The sequence below is a fragment of the Narcine bancroftii genome, chromosome 2 (assembly GCF_036971445.1).
Source record: "Narcine bancroftii isolate sNarBan1 chromosome 2, sNarBan1.hap1, whole genome shotgun sequence".
Lineage (NCBI taxonomy): Eukaryota > Metazoa > Chordata > Chondrichthyes > Torpediniformes > Narcinidae > Narcine > Narcine bancroftii.
In genome coordinates, this window is record NC_091470.1 from 8,885,469 (window position 1) to 8,903,819 (window position 18,351).

Here is an 18,351-nt window from a genome sequence, read left to right on the forward strand (position 1 = left end):
GCTACTTCCCCTCCTAGATCTTTGGATCTTGTGATTTTTGACTGCCTTACGGCAGGCAGAAGGCAATTTTGTGTAATATTACATGTTCTGTACTATTTTTTGACAATAAAGGAATTTTGAACTATGCTCATCTAAATGCTTCTCAAACACTGTGCGAGTGTCTGCCTCCGTCACTCTCGAGTAGAGCGTTCCAGCTTCCTTTTTTCCACTCCCTGTCTGAATGCTTCACCTAGGATTCTCCCTTCAACAAGAGAGCAAATCAGGAACTTGACCTTCTGTGGCTTCATTCACATCCTCAGGATGTCCCAAAGTATCTTGCATCCAAAAGGAAAACACCAGGCATTTCCTGCTACTCTCACAGCCACACAAGAGTTGCAGGATCCTCGGCTCTGAAGCAGCAAGTGCATTAAATTTGGTTTGCGACTGGTGGTTGTGGATAGTATTTTTGTTATTAAAGGTGCAGAGCATTTCACGACAGCAATACACAGCAGGATGCAGAATGTGCTTGTGTCTATTACCAGACAGCTGTTGAAGAGTTGCATGAATATTAAAAGATCAGCCTTGAGAGAACGCAGTTGGGAAGAAAGAGAATAAATTCCATTATTTGTTTTTTTAGAAATGATTCTGAAGCAATGGAGCCAAGGGGCAGATTCTGTCTCTTTTTGTGCAGCTTTGGTTCTGAACTTCACACTGGCAGGATAAAGTTGGTTAAACCAGTAACATTATCCCATCCAGAGGATGCAAGTTAAAATCAGTAATTTCCTGTTATGTTTTCCAGCTCCTTTTAGAAAGTTTTCTTATTCGTAACTGAAGGAAGTGCTCGCTACACCTTATCCTTGCTGTCAGGCACGGTTTAGGATCTAACGTTCAAAGTGTCATTTTCTGTCTCTATTAATGGCAATTTGGCTGTCATTAAAAATTAACCCGTGCACTGTTCAGCAAGGTCATCAAGATGATCATTGCTTCATGATGCGTTGCCTGTTTTCAGCCAAGCACTAATTAAAACTGTGGAGCACAACAGTCTGCAGATGTTGTGATTGTACGAAAAACACAGAAATGCTGGAGGAGACCTGCAGAGAACACTACAGCACAGTGCAGGCACCTCAGTCCTCGATGTTGCGCCGACCCATTATTTCTTAAAAAAAAGTACTAAACTCTCCTTACCCAGTAACCCTCTATTTTTCTTCCATCCATGTGTCCAAGAGTCTCTTAAATGCCCCCAATATTTCAGCCTCCACCATTATCCCTGACAGGGCATTCCACAACTCTCCATGTAAAAAAAACTTACCCCTGATGTCTCCCCTAAACTTTCCTCCCTTCACTTTGTACCCATGTCCTCTGGTGTTTGCTACTCCTACCCTGGGAAACAGACACTAGTTGTCCACCCTATCTATTATCATTAGTAGTATGAAATATTTCCTCTCATTATCTTGAAAACCTCTATCAAGACTCCTCTCTTCCTTCTATGTTCCAAAGAAGAAAAGCCCCAGCTCTGCGAACCTCGCCTCATAAGAATTATCTTCCAATCTGGGCAACATCCTGGTCAATCTCCGCTGCATCCTCTTTACAGCTTCCACTCAAGAACTGAACACAATATTCCATATATGGTCTCACCAGAGATTTGTAGAATTGCAACATGAGCTCTCGACTTTTGAACTTGATCCCCTTATTAATGAAGCCCAACATCCCATAAACCTTCTTAACTATCCTAACAACATGCGCGGCGACCTTGAGGAATGTATGGATTTGCACCCCATGGTTCCTCCAGCATTTCTGTGTTTTTACTCTCTGAAGCTGAGCAAGAATAGAAAGTGTAGCTTTCTGGATCCCTATTCATCATCTGCCACTTGTATCCATTGAAGTGGTTTGTCCCTCTCTGTCAAATCCCTCTTTATCTTCATGAACTCTTATAGCCCCTGCAATGCAGAGGAGGCTGAGGGACAACCTATCAGAAATATAAAAATCCATGAGAGGAATTGATGGGGTGGACAGTCAGGATCTTTTACCCAAGTTAAAAGTCTTACAGCCATTCAGCCCATTGAGTCTGCCCTGCTATTTAATCATGAGCTGACCCATTCTCCCCATAACCTTTGATGCCGTGACTAATCAAGAACCTCTCAATCTTTGCCTTAAATACACCGAATCATTTGGTCACCATACAGGTAGGGTTTGGTTGTTTTTTGTTTGTTTTTTTTTTACACAGAAAGGGGTGGGAGCCTGGAATGTATTGCCTGGGGTGGTGGTGTAGGCCGGTACCATAGGGACATTTAAAAGACTCTTGGTTAGGCACATGGATGTAATAAAAATGGAGGGTGATAGGCTGTGAGGTAGGGAAGAGTTAGATTGATGTAGAGTAGGTTTCCATAGGTTGGCACCACATTGTGGACCAAAGGGCCTGTACTGTTTTGAAATATTTTTTATATATTGGGTGTTATGGGTTATATATTATATAGAAAGATATTTTTAAAAGAGATAGATTGTGGGGGGTTTAGTGTAGGTCACTTCACAAACAGATATTTATATCTCATTTAAAATGCAAGAACTTTGCTTGAAGCTGGACACTCAGGCACCAGTGGCTTTGCAAAAGACAATGGAACTGCTTTGGAAGAAACTTCAGAAGCAGGTGCAAATGGAACAAATCCAGACTCAAGTCCTGATAAGATATTTCAATGATTGGGTTAGCCCTGCAAGAAGTTCTGGTTTTTACAAACAGAGAGAGTGGAAAGGGCAAACATGAGAGAGAGAGAGAGAGAGAGAGAGAGAGAGAGAGAGAGAGAGAGAGAGAGAGAGAGAGGAGAGAGAGAGAGAGAGTGTGTGTGTGTGTGTGTGTGTGTGTGGCTGGATAGAGTGTTTCTCCTGAAATAAGGGAAACTAGAAGAACTCTGTGGTGACCTCAAAGGTTATCATTTGGAAAACCCATATAGAAAACCATATAAAACATTACAGCGCAGAAACAGGCCCTTCGGCCCTTCTCGTCTGTGCCAAACTATTATTCTCCCTACTCCCACTGACTTGCACCTGGACCATATCCCTCCATCCTTCACCCATCCAAAGACTTCTTAAATGTTAAAATCGAGTCTGCATTCTCCACTTCAGCCGGCAGCTCGTTCTATACTCCCACCACTCTGCATGTGAAGACGTTCCCCCGAAGCTTTTCCCCTTTCACCCTTAACCCGTGTCCTATAGCTTGTATCCTGCCTACCCTCTGTAGAAAAAGCCTCCCTACATTTACTCTGTCTATACCCCTAATAATTTTAAATACCTCTATCAAATCTCCCCTCATTCTTCTGCGGTTCAGGGAATAAAGTCCTAACCAGTTTAACCTTTCCCTGTAACTCAGTTCTTCAAGTCCAGGCAACATCCTAATAAATCTTCTCTGCACTCTTTCAATCATATATTTCCTGTAGTTATGTGACCAAAACTGAACGCCATACTCCAAATTTGGCCTCACCAATTTCTTATACAACTTTACCATAACATCCCAACTCCTATAATCAATACTTTGCTTTATGAATGGCAATATGCCAAAAGCTCTCTTTACAACCCCATCTTTCAGGGAATTATGTAATTGAATTCCCAGATCCCTCTGTTTTACAGCACTCCTCAGTGCCCGACCATTTACCGAGCTTGTCCTTCCTTGGTTTGTCCTTTCAAAATGCAACACCTCACACTTCTTTGCTTTAAATCCCAACTCCCATTTTTTAGACCATTTATCCCTCTGGTCCAGATCCCTCTGCAAGCTTTGAAAATCTTCTTTGATGGGGTAAGTTTCTTCGGCAAGACACTGAAGTGATTGATGGGAGGGAATCAGTTTGTGTGTGTCCAACGAGCAACAAATTTCTCTCTGAAACCAAGAAGAACCTTACTGAGCGGTAACCATTTAACTTTAAGCACCAGCGCCTGGTGAAAATTTATAAATGTTAAATTCTGTGCACAGTATAAAAATTGCCTGATACAAAGGAGTGAGAAGTGAATGACTGGACTATTAAAGCACTTTCCTGAGCATATACACATTACATGCATTTAGAATTAGAAAGGGGTTCTGTTAATAGTAATAAGTTAAAGTTTGATCCTGTTTTTATATTTAAAGAAAATTAAAAGCAACTTTTGTTTAAATAACTGTTTGTCAGTGAATTTCTATGCTTCTGTGTTTTGGGGTCCTCTGGGCTCGTAACATGGGCAACATTGAGAAATGCTAGGAATTGTTTAATGATTTCAGTGAAGCTCCTTCATTGACAGGTTTTCCCCAGCAAATCTCCAGTTGAAATTTTAACTCCATTTCCTCTTCCACAACCTAACCCATGTAGTATGAAATATTTCCTACCATTTGCTATGCTCTTTTCCTTCAGAGTCCAGATAACCTGTGCAATCAACTGGATTGTACTAGAATAATATGCATCTTGTAATATGCACAGAAAATGGTGGAATTTCTCAGTACAGAGAAAGACCTTGACAATGAAGCAGGTCGATGATCTTATATCGGTTCTGGGAAATTTACTGAGAAAAAGGTTTTAAAATGCATGGAAAGTAGAATGAGGAGGGATAGAACAAAAGGGAAGAATGATTGAATGAAAAAAAATGGCGGAGGTGTAAGTGTGGAATAATTACTTTTAAATTTCAAAGAAGAAATTGCAGAATGAAATAAAAATGCGAATGGAAGCAAGTCGATTCCAGAGACTGTCTAATATAGTGGTTTTCAACCTTTTTCTTTCCACTCACATACCACCTTGTTATCCATTACTAACTAATCACAGAGCACCTCTGGCATCCTATGCCATAGCTGTTCTGTGGTTGTAGGGGATTAGTTAAAGTGGTATGTGAGTGGAAAGAAAAAGGTTGTCAACCACTGGTCTAAGAAGTAACAAAGCATCCTTACTTAGTATTTAATTCCTGACTAATGCAAGATAACATTTTCTGGCTGTACCTTCTTATTGTTTCTTGTGTATCATCAAAGTCTAAGTTCAGATTTATTGTCTGACATGACATCACATACAACCCTGAGATTCTTTTTTCTGTGGGCATGGCAGAATTACTACTTGTTGATAGTGCAAAAACTGTACTCAAGAAGAAATATACACACGTAAAGAAATAAAGAAATGTAAACAAACTGATTTTGCAATACAGAGAGAGAAAAAAATCAATAAAGTCCTCAAATGAGTCCCTGATTGAGTTTGTTGTTGTGGAGTCTAATGGTGGAGGGGGAACAGCTTTTCCTGAACCTGGGGGTGCGAGTCTTGTGGCACTGACACCTTTTTCCTGATGGCAACAGTGAGAACAGAGCATAGTGTGGATCCTTGATGATTGCTGCTGTTCTCTGTCGCCAGTGTTCTATGTAGATGTACTCGATAGTGGGGAGGGTTTTGCCCGTGATGTGCTGGGCTGTGTCCACTACCTTTTGCAGGGCTTTCCACTCAGAGTATGGTGTCCCTATACACGGCCATGGTCCCTTTTTTTCTCACACCCCGTCACTTCTCACTCATTAGATCATGTGCTTCCTAAAGCCTGTTCTTTCCTCCTTGCTTTCCTCATAGCTCAGCTGCCTCCACCCGGGCACAAGCACCCTGCTTCTTGATGTTCTGTCCTTCCACGCGGAGTAGTGACCACGCGGCACCCCGAGTTATTGCTCCTCTCAGAGACTGCCTTTCTTTCTTTTTAAATATTTTTATTGAGCTTAACATACAGTGCAACTCCAAGTATCTAAAATCAGATACTCCAAAGTCCTCATTTATCCAAAAATGTTTTAAATTTTGAATAAATGAGAATAATCCAAAACAATCAGAAATCCTCATTTATCTGAATTTCTTTTGGAACTGAACTGACCTCACAGGTTGAAAAAAAATTCACTCAACGTGAAATTAGAACAACAATTATCCTCATTTCGGGTAACTTCCTCCCCTCTCTCTTTCCATTTCTTCTTTACATTCCCCCTATTGACTTTTCTCTGCAACGCTCCCTCTCAAACTGCGCGCCACTGTCTCCCAGCTGCAAGTGTTTGGAAGAATCCCTTGTCCCGGTGACATCAAGGAGAACGGTCTCCCAGGCAGGAGTGGGACCTCAGGCTCAGTGGCGTTCCTTCCCTCCCCAACCCTCCTCTTAGCCTATGCCCCCATTGTGCATGTGCAGTAGGTCTAGGGGAGGATTTGGAGTCGGGACTTGGGTGTCAAGAGCTCCAGTGACTGGGACCCACCAATGAGTGTTCCATTGGCCTGGGAAGCCTCCCCAGGGATCAGCGGGCAGCAGTTGGGATGTGTTGGTGATCGGCGGCAACCAGTGTTTTTTTTTGGTGAGAATTAAATGTTATTTTAATGCTTAAAAAGCCTTTCCTTGTTGTTTAAACATTGATACAAGTGATTTGCTGTTGCTTCTGGGCTGTTTTTAAAAAAATGACCAGTCCTCAGAAAAAAACATTTATCCAACGTAGGGCCCAGTCCCAACCATTTCCGATAATCGGAGTTAATACTGTGGATACAAATTTTTAAGGAAAACACATAACAAGTCATCTCATATAACATACAAGTACAAAAAAAGGATGGGACTACATTAGAAGTCCCTCGAGCCAAATGAGAAACAAGTTATTGAATTAATCTATCATAATCATGTTAAACCCATATTTCCTAAGTTAATCCAAATAAAAATATATTTTAAAAAAAAACTAAAAAACTAAATCTAATCGAACATCTCCCTCAATTGTGGATTGTCTTCCAAACCCCATCATGTCACCAGAATTTATCATCTGGAAAACAGGCTTTTTTTCTCTGAAAGACCAATGAATGCTCGGAAGGAAGGAAACCCTGACCTAGGCTTCTGACTGAGAGGAATTGCTCATTCTTCTTGTGACTGCTTGGGTCGCCCAAGTTTTCAGACACATCCCAAAGGTGCGCAGCTCAGTACATTAAATAGCTGCTTGTACGGTTAGCACAATGTTGTACCGGCCGGCGCCAGCGATCAGGACGGGGTTCGAATCCCGCACTGTGTACATTCTCCCTATGTCAGCATGGGTTTCCTCTGGAGGCTCCGGTTTCCTCCCACCCTTCAAAAAGTAGTGGGGATTGTAGGTTAATAGGGTGTAATTGGGCAGCATGAGCTCATGGGCTGAAAGGGCCCGTTACTGTGCTGTATATTTAAATTTAAAATTTAGAGATCCAGGAGGATCAGAGCCAGCTCCACCAGGCTGAGGATCAGCTTCTTCTCATGGGCAACAAGAATGCTGAACGACCAAAGGAACTGCCCACACTAACCCTCCAAAACTCTAATTTGTCCAAACAATATTTATTTATTATAAATAAAATACTTGTCCTGCATATGTATTATTTGTCGATATGTGTGTTATATCTGGTTGTGCGTCTGCAGGTTTTGCACCGAGGACCAGAGAACGCTGTTTTGGCGGGTTGTACTTGTACAATCAGATGACAATAAACTCGACTTGATGTGTAAGTGGGTAGAAGGAGAAGCAGGGGGAGATTATGGGCACGGGAGAGAGAACAGGTTAGTGGCAAATAAATGGGCAATGGGAACTGTACATGTCCATCCAGCACTGCGTGACAGACTGAAGGGCCTCCTTCTTTGTTGCAAGTACTTATGAGAAATTAATTTTCACCTCCAATGCTTGACAACATTTCAATCTCCACCCTGGCAAACTCCAGGGAGGGATCAGAATAATGGCCATTGTAATTCAGATATTGAAAACAATATCATTATAACATTTGAAAGATATTTGGACGGATGCATGGAAATGAAAGGTCTGGAGTGATATGGGCCAAATGAAGGCAAATAAGACGAGCTCAGGGAGGCAGCTTACAGCACAGAACTGTACAGCAGAGGAACAGGGTCTCTGGCCCATATGTGTGCCTTAAACATGATGCCCAAATTGAACAAAGTTTAGCTGCCTGTACATGACCCATATCCCTGCATGTTTGTGTGTCTGTCTGCAAGCTTCTTAAATGGTTCTATCTTCCACCACTACCCCTGCCAGCCCATTCCAGACACCTCCCACGGTCTGTGTAAAAATTTGTCCTCGTTTACACTCCCCCACCCCTGCTCACCAAGGTAAAAATATTGGATATTTTTACCTTGGAAAAAAGTTCCTGACTGTCTACCCTATTCAGTTCTGTACAAAGTGAAGGGAGGAAAATTTAGGGCAGACATCAGAGGTAAGTTTTTTTTTTACAAAGAGTGGAATGCATTGCCAGGGGTGGTGGTGGAAGATGAAACATTATGAACATTTACAACACTTTTAGACAGGCACATGGATGAAAATAAAATAGAGGGTTACGAGGTAGGGAAGTTTTCATCTTTTTTGGTAGAAATATATAGGTCGGCACAATATCAAGGGTCAAAGGGCCTAATGCTGTAATATTTTGGTTCTATTTTGGTCAGCAAGGGAATGAATGAGTTGGAGAATGGACCTGTTTTCATGCTGTATGACTCATTGAATTGTTGACTCATAGTTTGAGAGAAACAGATGGACAGAGTCCAGAACATGGGAGTAAAACCTTGAATTCAGAGCCTGGCCTGGTGGAGGAAACAGTCTCCTTCACTCAAAGGGTGTATCTTCCCCTCTCGACAAGATCAAGGTGGAGGGTCAGTTACAAACTGAAAACTAAGAGTGACAAACCTTAGCTAGGTACAATGCCAGGAATGTTAAGAGTTACAGAACTAAAGTCAGCCATGAAAGTTAAGATAGGGGCCGCACAGAAAAGCTTGTGACAAGGCTGCACAGAAGAGTTTCCACAGTCTGCCTGATTCCACGTTACTGCGTACTGGAGCAGTGGAAGCAGCCACAACACACTGGAGGATAAGAGTGAGCAATAGAGAGGATATAATTAACACTCTGGCGTATTAAATCTCCACCCCAATTTCACAGGTATGCATCCTGGACAGCTGCGCCTCATCTTTCAGCTCTAAATCACAAGTTATCAGAAACTGATCTCATTCTGTTTCCAGCTGAACTGTTTCTTCATTTCCTGATTCTCAGCCCAAAAGTATTATCTTCAAACTCTCCCATGTAATTAAACAACTGATGCAATTTACATTTATACATACAGCACGGTAACAGGCCCTTTTGGCCCACAAACCCGTGCCGCTCAATTACACCCAATTGACCTACAACCCCGGTACGTTTTGAAGCGTGGAAGGAAAACGGAACTCCCAGAGGAAACCCACGCAGACATGGGGAGAACGTACAAACTCCTTACAGACAGCGCTGGATTCGAACTCCGGCCGTTGGCGTTGTAACAGTGTTAGGCTAAATGAAATGTAAAGTCAGTGTTGGAAAATGATTTAACTTGTAAGTAGAATGCATTTTCAAAATTTACACACATCTCTGTGAATTAGCTGGAAGAGGCAACACAGGTGGTCCACAATATTTCAACTATTAACCTCGGCCTCAAAAATGTTCACTCAGATTCCACTGTCCCTTGAGAAAGTAAGTTCCAAAGTCCCACAATCTCTGAGAGAAAAAATGTTGCCCCATCTGTCTTGGGTAAGTTGGAATAAAGAGTCAGTTTCCACGCTAAATGGGAAACTTCTTTTTAAAAAGTGACCCCTTAGCTCAAGATTTTCCACTCTCTCAGGACCCCTCAGGATTTTTATTGTTTCAATTGTTCCATTCTAAACTTGGGGAGACAAGACTAACTTGTCTCAATTTTTCTCACGATAGCTGTTCATTGCAGTTAACAATCTGGTAAGTATAGTGGTTAGCTGTACTGCTGGCCAATCAGCAATCTCCTTTTATCAAAAGCCCCACTGTCCAGCAACCAATCAGGTGCGTGCCCACCCACAAGCCTGAGTACACACTGTCACTGGCTGGCCCTGGTCATTTGCCCCTGCTCTGCAGAGCGGGAAATTCAAGCATTGATCCCTGCTCAGCAGAGCGAGATATATTTAAGTCTGAGCGGGTTCTTTCTCTCTCTCTTTCCTCACGTGGGGATTCTCCTGCTCCCTGCCCAGATGTGCCCATGGTCACTACAGTGGATGCTATCAGCGAGAAAACAGGCCACAGTGCTCCCTAAGGCTAGCCTGTGTATCCAGGTGCACGGAGACACTGGAGAAGAGCCACAGTCCCCCGTATCCCCTGGGGTGGGAGGCTGTGAAATCCCTATGGGTAGCCCTGACACAAGGGCACATTTTCCCTCGGGGTCCAACACTCAGGGAATCCTCCTCTCTTGCCTCCCACTGCAGTGAGCCCCTTCCTTCCCCAACAAGTCCCAAGGTTGGGTGTGAGTCTGCACGAGTGTGTGAACAGGAGAGCCATTGCACTGTTTTATTGTTCAACAGGTTATCTAATAAAGATCATTGGTGATTGTGATTCGAATCTTGGAACTTGCTTTCTGCAGCACCCCACAAACCCTTCCACACATTAGCCCAACACTAGTACAGCGCCAATGGCCTGGGTTCGAATTCCGCGCTGTAAGGACTTTGTATGTTCTCCCCATGTCTACGTGGGTTTCATCCAGGTGCTTCAGTTTCCTCCCACCCTTCAAAAATTACAAGGATTCTAGGTTAATTGGGTTTTTTGGGTGACACAGGCTCGTGGGCCGAAAGGGTCTGTTATCGTGCTGTATGTCTAAATTAAAAAGTTTGTAGATGCCTTGATTATAATGGAATACACAAAAGTCCTGGAGAAACTCAGCAGGCTGCGCAACATCTTTAGGAAATAAAGGGTAACCAATGGCCTGCATCCTTCATCAAGCTATGAGCAAAAAGTTGGCAGATGTCTGAATAAAATGACAGGGGAAGAGGAGGGAGGAAGGGGCAGAGGGAGGAGTACATAGTTAAAAGGACAAAGGTGGTGGATACAGTTCGGAGGGTAGAAGAGAAAAAAGGTGAGAAGTGATAGCGGGAGGAGATAGCTCTCTGAATGGAGAGGTTCAGTAAAGGAGACAGAGGGATAGCGAAAAGAAAAGACTTGAGAGAGGAGTTTAATAGAAACTGAAGGTCAATGTTAATGCTGTCTGCTGGGAGAGTGCCCTGACTAGTAAACCTTCTCTGAGCTCCTTGCAATGTCTTTATCCTGAACTGACACCTTTTTAGCCAGTTGTCTGTTTTTGCTTACACCTGAGGAAGGGCCCAAGTCTGAAACATTGGTGACCCCTTTACTTCCAATAAATGCTGGGTGAATTGCTGAGTTTCTCCAGCACATTTGTATGCTGTACTCAACCTCAGCATCTGCAGGCTTTCTTATTTAATTTCTGTAATGAGATAGAGGTGCCACAAGACTCACACCACCAGGTTCAGGGACAGCTGCTCCCCCTCCACCATCAGACTCCTCAACCACAAACTCAATCGGGGACTGAGTTAAGAACTCTTACCCGTGGACTTTGATTTTTTTTCTCTCTGTATTACGCAGTCAGTTTGTTTACATTTGTTATCTGTTTACAGTTCTTTGTTTACATGTTTACTCTGTTTTTTTTTTCACTATCCATCAGTTGTAATTCTGCCATGCCCGCAGGGAGAAGAATCTCAGGGATGTATGTGATGTCATGTATTTACTCTGAAATCTGATCTTCTTGCGCATGGAGGACGACCTGCTTCCACTTCAGTTCTATGGCTCATGAGCTCATGTCAGAATTGCAGAGTCTTCCATAGATTAGTCAGCTGGTATTATAGGGCGGGTGGGTGCATAGATTTTGATGCTCTCCTGCTTACACTGGATTTCTTTGAGCTCCAGTATGTTCCTTCTTCATTTTGAGCAATCATAAGGCAAAGGTTTTTAAAAAATTTTAGACATACAGCACAACAGGCCCTTTCAGCCCACAAGCCCGAGCCACCTAATTACATCCAATTGACAACAACCCTGTAGGATGGAAGGAAATCGGAGCCCCCAGAGGAAGCCCACACAGACACGGTAGAACGTGCTCACTTCGGCAGCACATATACTAAAATTGGAACGATACAGAGAAGATTAGCATGGCCCCTGCGCAAGGATGACACGCAAATTCGTGAAGCGTTCCATATTTTAAAAAAAAGACACGGTAGAACATACAAATTCTTTACAGACGGCACTGGATTCGAATCCGGGTCGCTGGCACTTTTGTACGGTGCCACCTCGGAGTCAGTGGGAAAATTGGCCGTCTTCTAGAAAGCTCCGGTCACACCCTTCACTCTTTCTCCATGGCTATCTGGTAATTGCCCACCACAGAGCTGGGAGTATGTGTTTCTGTAATCTGGAGCAAGGCATGGAGATAACCCAATGAAACTGAGGGAGGGAAATGGATATTTTAGAGCCTGCACAAAGCAGATGCTATGGGGGAGAGAATGAAGGTTTCAGGTAAAGAATGGGGTGCCAATTGAGTGGGCAGTTCCTTGGGTTTTGCTGGAACTGCACACATCCCCACATGCTCCCTGTTTGTTCCTTGTAAATTGTGAACAGGCTTTGTGAAGTCAGGAGGTGATTCACTCATCCCATATCTTACCTACTCTTGAAGCTACAAAGTTTGTGTGACTGATCCCATGAGTTTCTAGTTAATGGTGGCCCTAAGGTGCTGACGACCAGAAATTTGGCAATAGTAATGCATTAGAGAAACACCAGATGCTGGAATTTTGAGCTGTAGGAGGAACTCAGTGGGGCAATGGGGACAGAAGCTCGGTCAATGCTGCGTCAGGACGCTTTACTAAAGCTAAGGTAAATAGGGTGCCATTATGAATATAAAGGAGGAAAGAAGTCTGGGGAAGGACAAGGTGATAGGGTATATAGCAGAAGGTGTGAGAGGTGGAAAGGTAGAGGAGAGACCACTTTGGGAAAGTTAGAGAAAAAATGTACGTAGAGAAATAGGTGAAGAAGTTATGAAAACAGTAGAACCAGATGCCCCAGATTCTTCCCCACCCCTTCCTCCTTTATAAGTGTTCAGTATATGTAATATCACCTTTTTTTTTTACCTTAGTCTCAACAAAGGATCCTGAACCACAATGTTCACCAACCATCTCTACCCCACATGCTGCCTAACACACTGAGTTGCACAGCATCTTGCTGCCTGAAATAGTAATGCACTGATTCTCAAGGGTTAGATTTCCTCTTGTCAAAGATTGTCATCGTCTAACATCACTTTCTTTCATAACTCAGGACATCCCAAAGTAGTTTCAAACCAATGAGTTTGTTCTGATGTACAGTAAAACCCTGATATCCTGAATTCAAGCAACCGGCAAAACAAAAGGGAAAATAATCAAATAAATAAATATTATGATAAATTAAAATTTAAATAAAAGTTTAAAATTGTGAAAGTAACTGTTCTCTGAAGAAACACATAAACTTTGGGTGAGGACGGGAGCAGATATTCAGCCAGAGGAATGCCTTGGTCGGGCTTTGCTCCTAGCAGCTGTTTGAATAACGTCGCCCAGGGTGAAGGTGCCACTCACTGTTGGGGCGACTCTTTTAAAGTGCCTCCTTATCCCTGTAAGAGTCATTCTGGTAGTACAAATAGGATCTGATGCAGCATGCACCTGGGTGAGCTGAAGATCCTCTGACTGCATGACTCCCTTGTCTGCACCAAATTCACAAACTCTCTGTATGTTAAGAGTGAAAGACAAAAGTCTACAGACTACCAATCCCATTAGGTGCAAGATACCAGGGGTTTTACCAAATTCACAATTACACTAGTTTGGATCTGTAAGGTATTTCTTACTTAGGAAAGAACATTTCATTGAACAAGTTCAGACAGTAGAGTTTGCAAGTCACCAAGCAACCCAGTTACCAGGGTATAGGGTCCGGGTTTAGTTGAGGTAGAGGGAGGTAAGTCAGCACAGCAGCCGGACAAACCAGAACCTCTGCCAACTTCTGAAGGAATCCATTTCTGAAGAGATGTTGTTTCAGCTCAACGAAACCAACACCAGCACAGTTGACCTTGGGTTAGAAACATATCAGGAAGATTATGGGAAAATGGCTTCTAAAATTCCATAATCTAGTTCAGGTGCAACAGGTAATCAAGAAGGCACTTGGAATGTTGGCCTTCATTCTACGGAGATTGAATTTAAGAACAAGGAGGTTATGCTGCAACTGTACAGGGTATTGGTGAGGCGACATCTGGACTACTGAGTGCAGTTATTTTTACAGATTTTACAAACATACTGTACAGTAATAGGCCATTTCAGCCCACGAGTCTGTGCCGCCCAATTTACATCCAATTGACCTACAATCCTATGCATGTTTTGAATAGTGGGAGGAAACCATAACACCCAGAGAAAACCCATACAGACATGGGGAGAACATACAAACTCCTTACAGATAGCGCGGGATTCAAACCCCAGACCCTATTTCTGCTGCCATAATAGTGTTGCACTAACCGCTACGCTAAACGTACTACCCAATCTCCTTATATGACAAAGGATATACTTGCTTTGAGGAGGTACAGAGGAGAATCATCAGGTTGATTCCAGAGATGAGGGGGTTAGCCAATGAGGAGAGATTGAGTCAGCTGGGACTACAATCGGAACTCAGAACAATGACAGGAAGAATAGAATGATATAAAATTATGAAAACCATAGATAAGGTAGAGGCAAGGATGCTGCTTCCACTGGTAGGTGAGACTAGAACCAGGGACACAACCTCAAGGTTCGAGGAGATAAAGAGGAACCTCTTTTCAAAGAGAGCGATGAATCTGTGGAACTCTCTGATCAGGGAAACAGTGGAGGCTGCCTCATTGAATATATTTAAAACACAGGTAGATGTATTTTTCGAAAGTAGAGGAATTACTGTATTAAAATGAACATTTTTCCAAGGATATTATACCTATTTCAGGCATTGCCAATACACCTGACAGAGAAATTCTTCAAGGAGTTAAAGAAAATAATAAGGAAATTTTTATGGAAAGGGGGGAAACCGAGGATAGCACTAGATAAATTAACAGAATGGTATAAACAAGGAGGCTTACAACTGCCAAACTTTAAAAATTATTACAGAGCCGCACAATTAAGATACCTATCAGATTTTTATCAAATAAGGGAAAAGCCAGATTGGACTAGGTTAGAATTAGATAAAATAGGGGAAAAGATACCTGAACACATATTATATAAATGGGATGAAAAATTGGTACAACACAGAAGTTCTCCAGTATTACATCATCTACTCAATATTTGGAAGAAGATTCATGTAGAAAGAAATAAAACAAATTATCAATTGCAAAACTAATATTGACGCAAAACAAGTTACTCCCTTTTACAATAGATAACCTTTCCTTTAGAGAATGGGAGAAAAAAGGGATTAAAAGAATAGAAAATTGTTTTTCAGGAAATAGATTCTTATCCTTTGAACAAATGAAAGATAAATACAATATAACTCAAGATACAGCGCTGGCATACTACCAGTTGAGATCCTACTTGAAGGATAAATTAGGAAGCAGTTTGAGTTTGCCAGAGGGAAGTAACTTTGAATATGTGATTACAGATACAATGATAATCAAAAGATTTATAACAAATATGTATATTAAACTGCAAGAAAAGGAGAATGAGGAAACAAATGGTAAAACTAAACAAAAATGGGAACAAGATTTAAATATAAAGATAAAAAAGGAAACATGGGAGAAGTTATGCTCTGGGACGATGAGAAATACAATAAATACGAGGTTACGTATGATGCAATATAACTGGATACACAGGCTATACATTACACCTCAAAAGTTAAATAAATGGGACCCAACAGTATCTGATAGATGTTTTCGATGTAAAAAAGAAATGGGAACAACAATTCATGCAATCTGGACATGTGAGAAAGTAGAAAAATTTTGGGAAGATCTCAATCAGATATTAAATAAAATAACAGAAAACAATATACCAAAGAATCCAGAGATCTTCCTCCTAAGTAACATAAAAAACAAAGAATTTGGAATTGATTTGGAGGATGCACAAAAAAGATTTGTTAAGATAGCTCTAGCCGTAGCAAAAAAATGTATTATGTCAACCTGGAAATTGGAAGATAATTTGAAAATACAACAATGGTATATAGAAATGAATAAATGTATTCCATTAGAAAAAATAACATATAGTCTAAGAAATAATATTGAAATATTCGAACAAATATGGGAGCCTTACATTAAACATAATAGCGAAAACCTACCGGGGACAATCACTACCTAAGTTAGCGGAAGGAAAAGGAAATGAAAAGAATGGACTCAGTGGAATTTCTGGTCTATTTTTATTGAATGACAACATTGTCTGACTGGTTTAATGTATCCTAGAGTTTATACCTTAAATGGATGGGAGGGGGGAGGTAGGGAGGGTGGGATGGGAGGAGGGAGGGGGAGAAAATGGCACTGTATATGTGTGAAAAGGAAAATGTGTGTATCATGGTTAATGTGATTTATGGTGTGAAAAATTAAAAATTAAAAAATTTTAAAAAAAAGAAAGTAGAGGAATTAAGGCTTATTGGAAAAAGGCAAGAAGGTGGAGCTGAGTCCATTGCCAAGTCATGGGTTAAGGGTGAAAGGGGAAAAGTTTAGGGGGAACATGAGAGGTAACTTCTTCACACAGAGAGTAGTGGGAGTGTGCAACGAGCTGCCCGCTGAAGTGGTGAATGTGAGCTCAATTTTAACATTGAAGAACAATTTGGACAGGTGCATGGATGGGAGAGGTACGGAGGGATATAGATTGGGTTCAGGTCAGTGGAACTAGGTAGAAAAATGATTTGGCACAGACTAGAAGGGCCGAAGGGGCCTGTTTCTGTGCTGAAGTGTTCTATGGTTCTATCCGATTTAATGGCAGAGCAGGTTCGATGGGTAAATGACCTACTCCTTCTCCTATTTCTTCCTTTCCAGAAACTATTCCTGATGTAGCTTTTCTTCCTGAACCGTCGACTATTTTTCCCCTTCCACAGATGCTGCCTGACCCCCAGTTTTCCTCCACCATTTTGTGAGCTTCTCCAGTTTTCCAGCTTCTATAGTCTCTCTTGTTTACCCATATCTCAGATTGAAAATTAGACATACAGCACAGAAAAAGGCCTTTCCGGCCCAAATACTCCAATTAACCTACAACCCCTGTACGTTTTGAAGGGCGGGAGGAAACCTGCGCAGACACGGGGAGAACGTACAAATTCCTTACAGACAGCGCCGGATTTGAGCCTGGGTCACTAAAGCTGTAATAACATTGCACTAACTGTACGCTCTGAAAAGTTCATAATAAAGGAGAAACCCAAAGTCCTCGAGATGCTGTTGAGAAAGTTAAGCAGCAGTTTTTAGGAGTGGCATTTCACATGGGCTAATCTATGGATTTGACTTGCCCAGGTTAAGAGGGACAAAAGGAGATCAAGGAGCTCAACAAACGGTGTCAGGAAAGGTGCTTCTGTTTAAGGGGTGCTGGCACCAGCTCTGGGGAAAGGTCAGTTGGCTAAGGTGGCCTCCGCCTGCGAAGGAAGCAAACTAATGAACTGGAAATAGTTTGTTCAGTTTGTTCAACTGGGAAGAAGGAGCAAGGAAAAAAAATCAAAGCACGTGGCAAGATGAAAAGCTAGTGATGAATGAGGTAATCCCACATTCTTTTCTTAAATAAAGGAGCCAAAGGATTGTAGAATTCCAAAGGAAAATCAATTTAACTTTTAATAATAGGAAAGATTGAGATAAGGGAATGAAGTACAAGCTGTGATTAAAATAAATCAAAACTCACAAAGTTATGTTAAATATGAACAAAAAAACTCGATTCATTACAATGCTTGAAATGTGGGAAAATAAACCAGGGAAACTTAAAACAATGTCACAGGAAAATATAAGATTTAATCACACAGAAACTTGGCTGCCAACAGCACGGTGCGATAAAGTGAACTCATCAGGTTGCAATATTTTTACAAGCCAGAAGAGTGGAAAAAAGATGAACGGTGATATAAGAGACGGAACCTCTGCTGGAGCGAGGGCAGGTGCACAAGACAGGAATTCAGACAATCAGCGTGATTAGAGATAAAAGATAAAAACCTTGAGATTGCTCCATTAGCTGGTTCAGTGACAGCTTCCCTCCCCCGACCAGATGTAACCAGTGGACACATCCCGGAGTTGACAAGAGATGGCAAAATTAAAATTCCCCAAGCTTTGAGAGACAAGTCAGAAAAGGCCGGAGATTTGAAGCTGGTCCATTCTGTGTCTACAGTGGCAGAAACTTGGAGTATCAGATTGAAAGAGGGCACATGCTACATTTTAGAGAGCAGGGGGATGAATTGAGAAAAAAAGATTTAAGGAGTGCCTGAGGACCTCACACAGAGGGTGAGATGGTAGAGGCGGGTTCTCCCATGATTGTGTGGCTCTCTCTACACCCAGGACTGTGTGGCCAGGCACAATTCAAAGGCTATCTACAAATTTCCCGATGGCAGCATGGCTATCGGCAGAAACACAGACGACCAAGAGGAAAGCATACCGGAGGGAGATAGATCAGCTAGTTGAG

General features: G+C 42.0%; 1 protein-coding gene and 1 non-coding gene across 9 annotated transcripts in view; one reads left to right on the forward strand and one right to left on the reverse strand.

Annotated features, from left to right (window-relative positions):
* Positions 1-18,351, reverse strand: part of nudt14 (nudix (nucleoside diphosphate linked moiety X)-type motif 14) — a 128,894-nt gene that overhangs the window by 94,871 nt on the left and 15,672 nt on the right. The window lies entirely within an intron of this gene.
* On the forward strand, positions 11,853-11,959 carry LOC138755945 (U6 spliceosomal RNA). Its single transcript, XR_011352642.1, has one exon. It is a non-coding gene; the product is annotated as a U6 spliceosomal RNA (small nuclear RNA).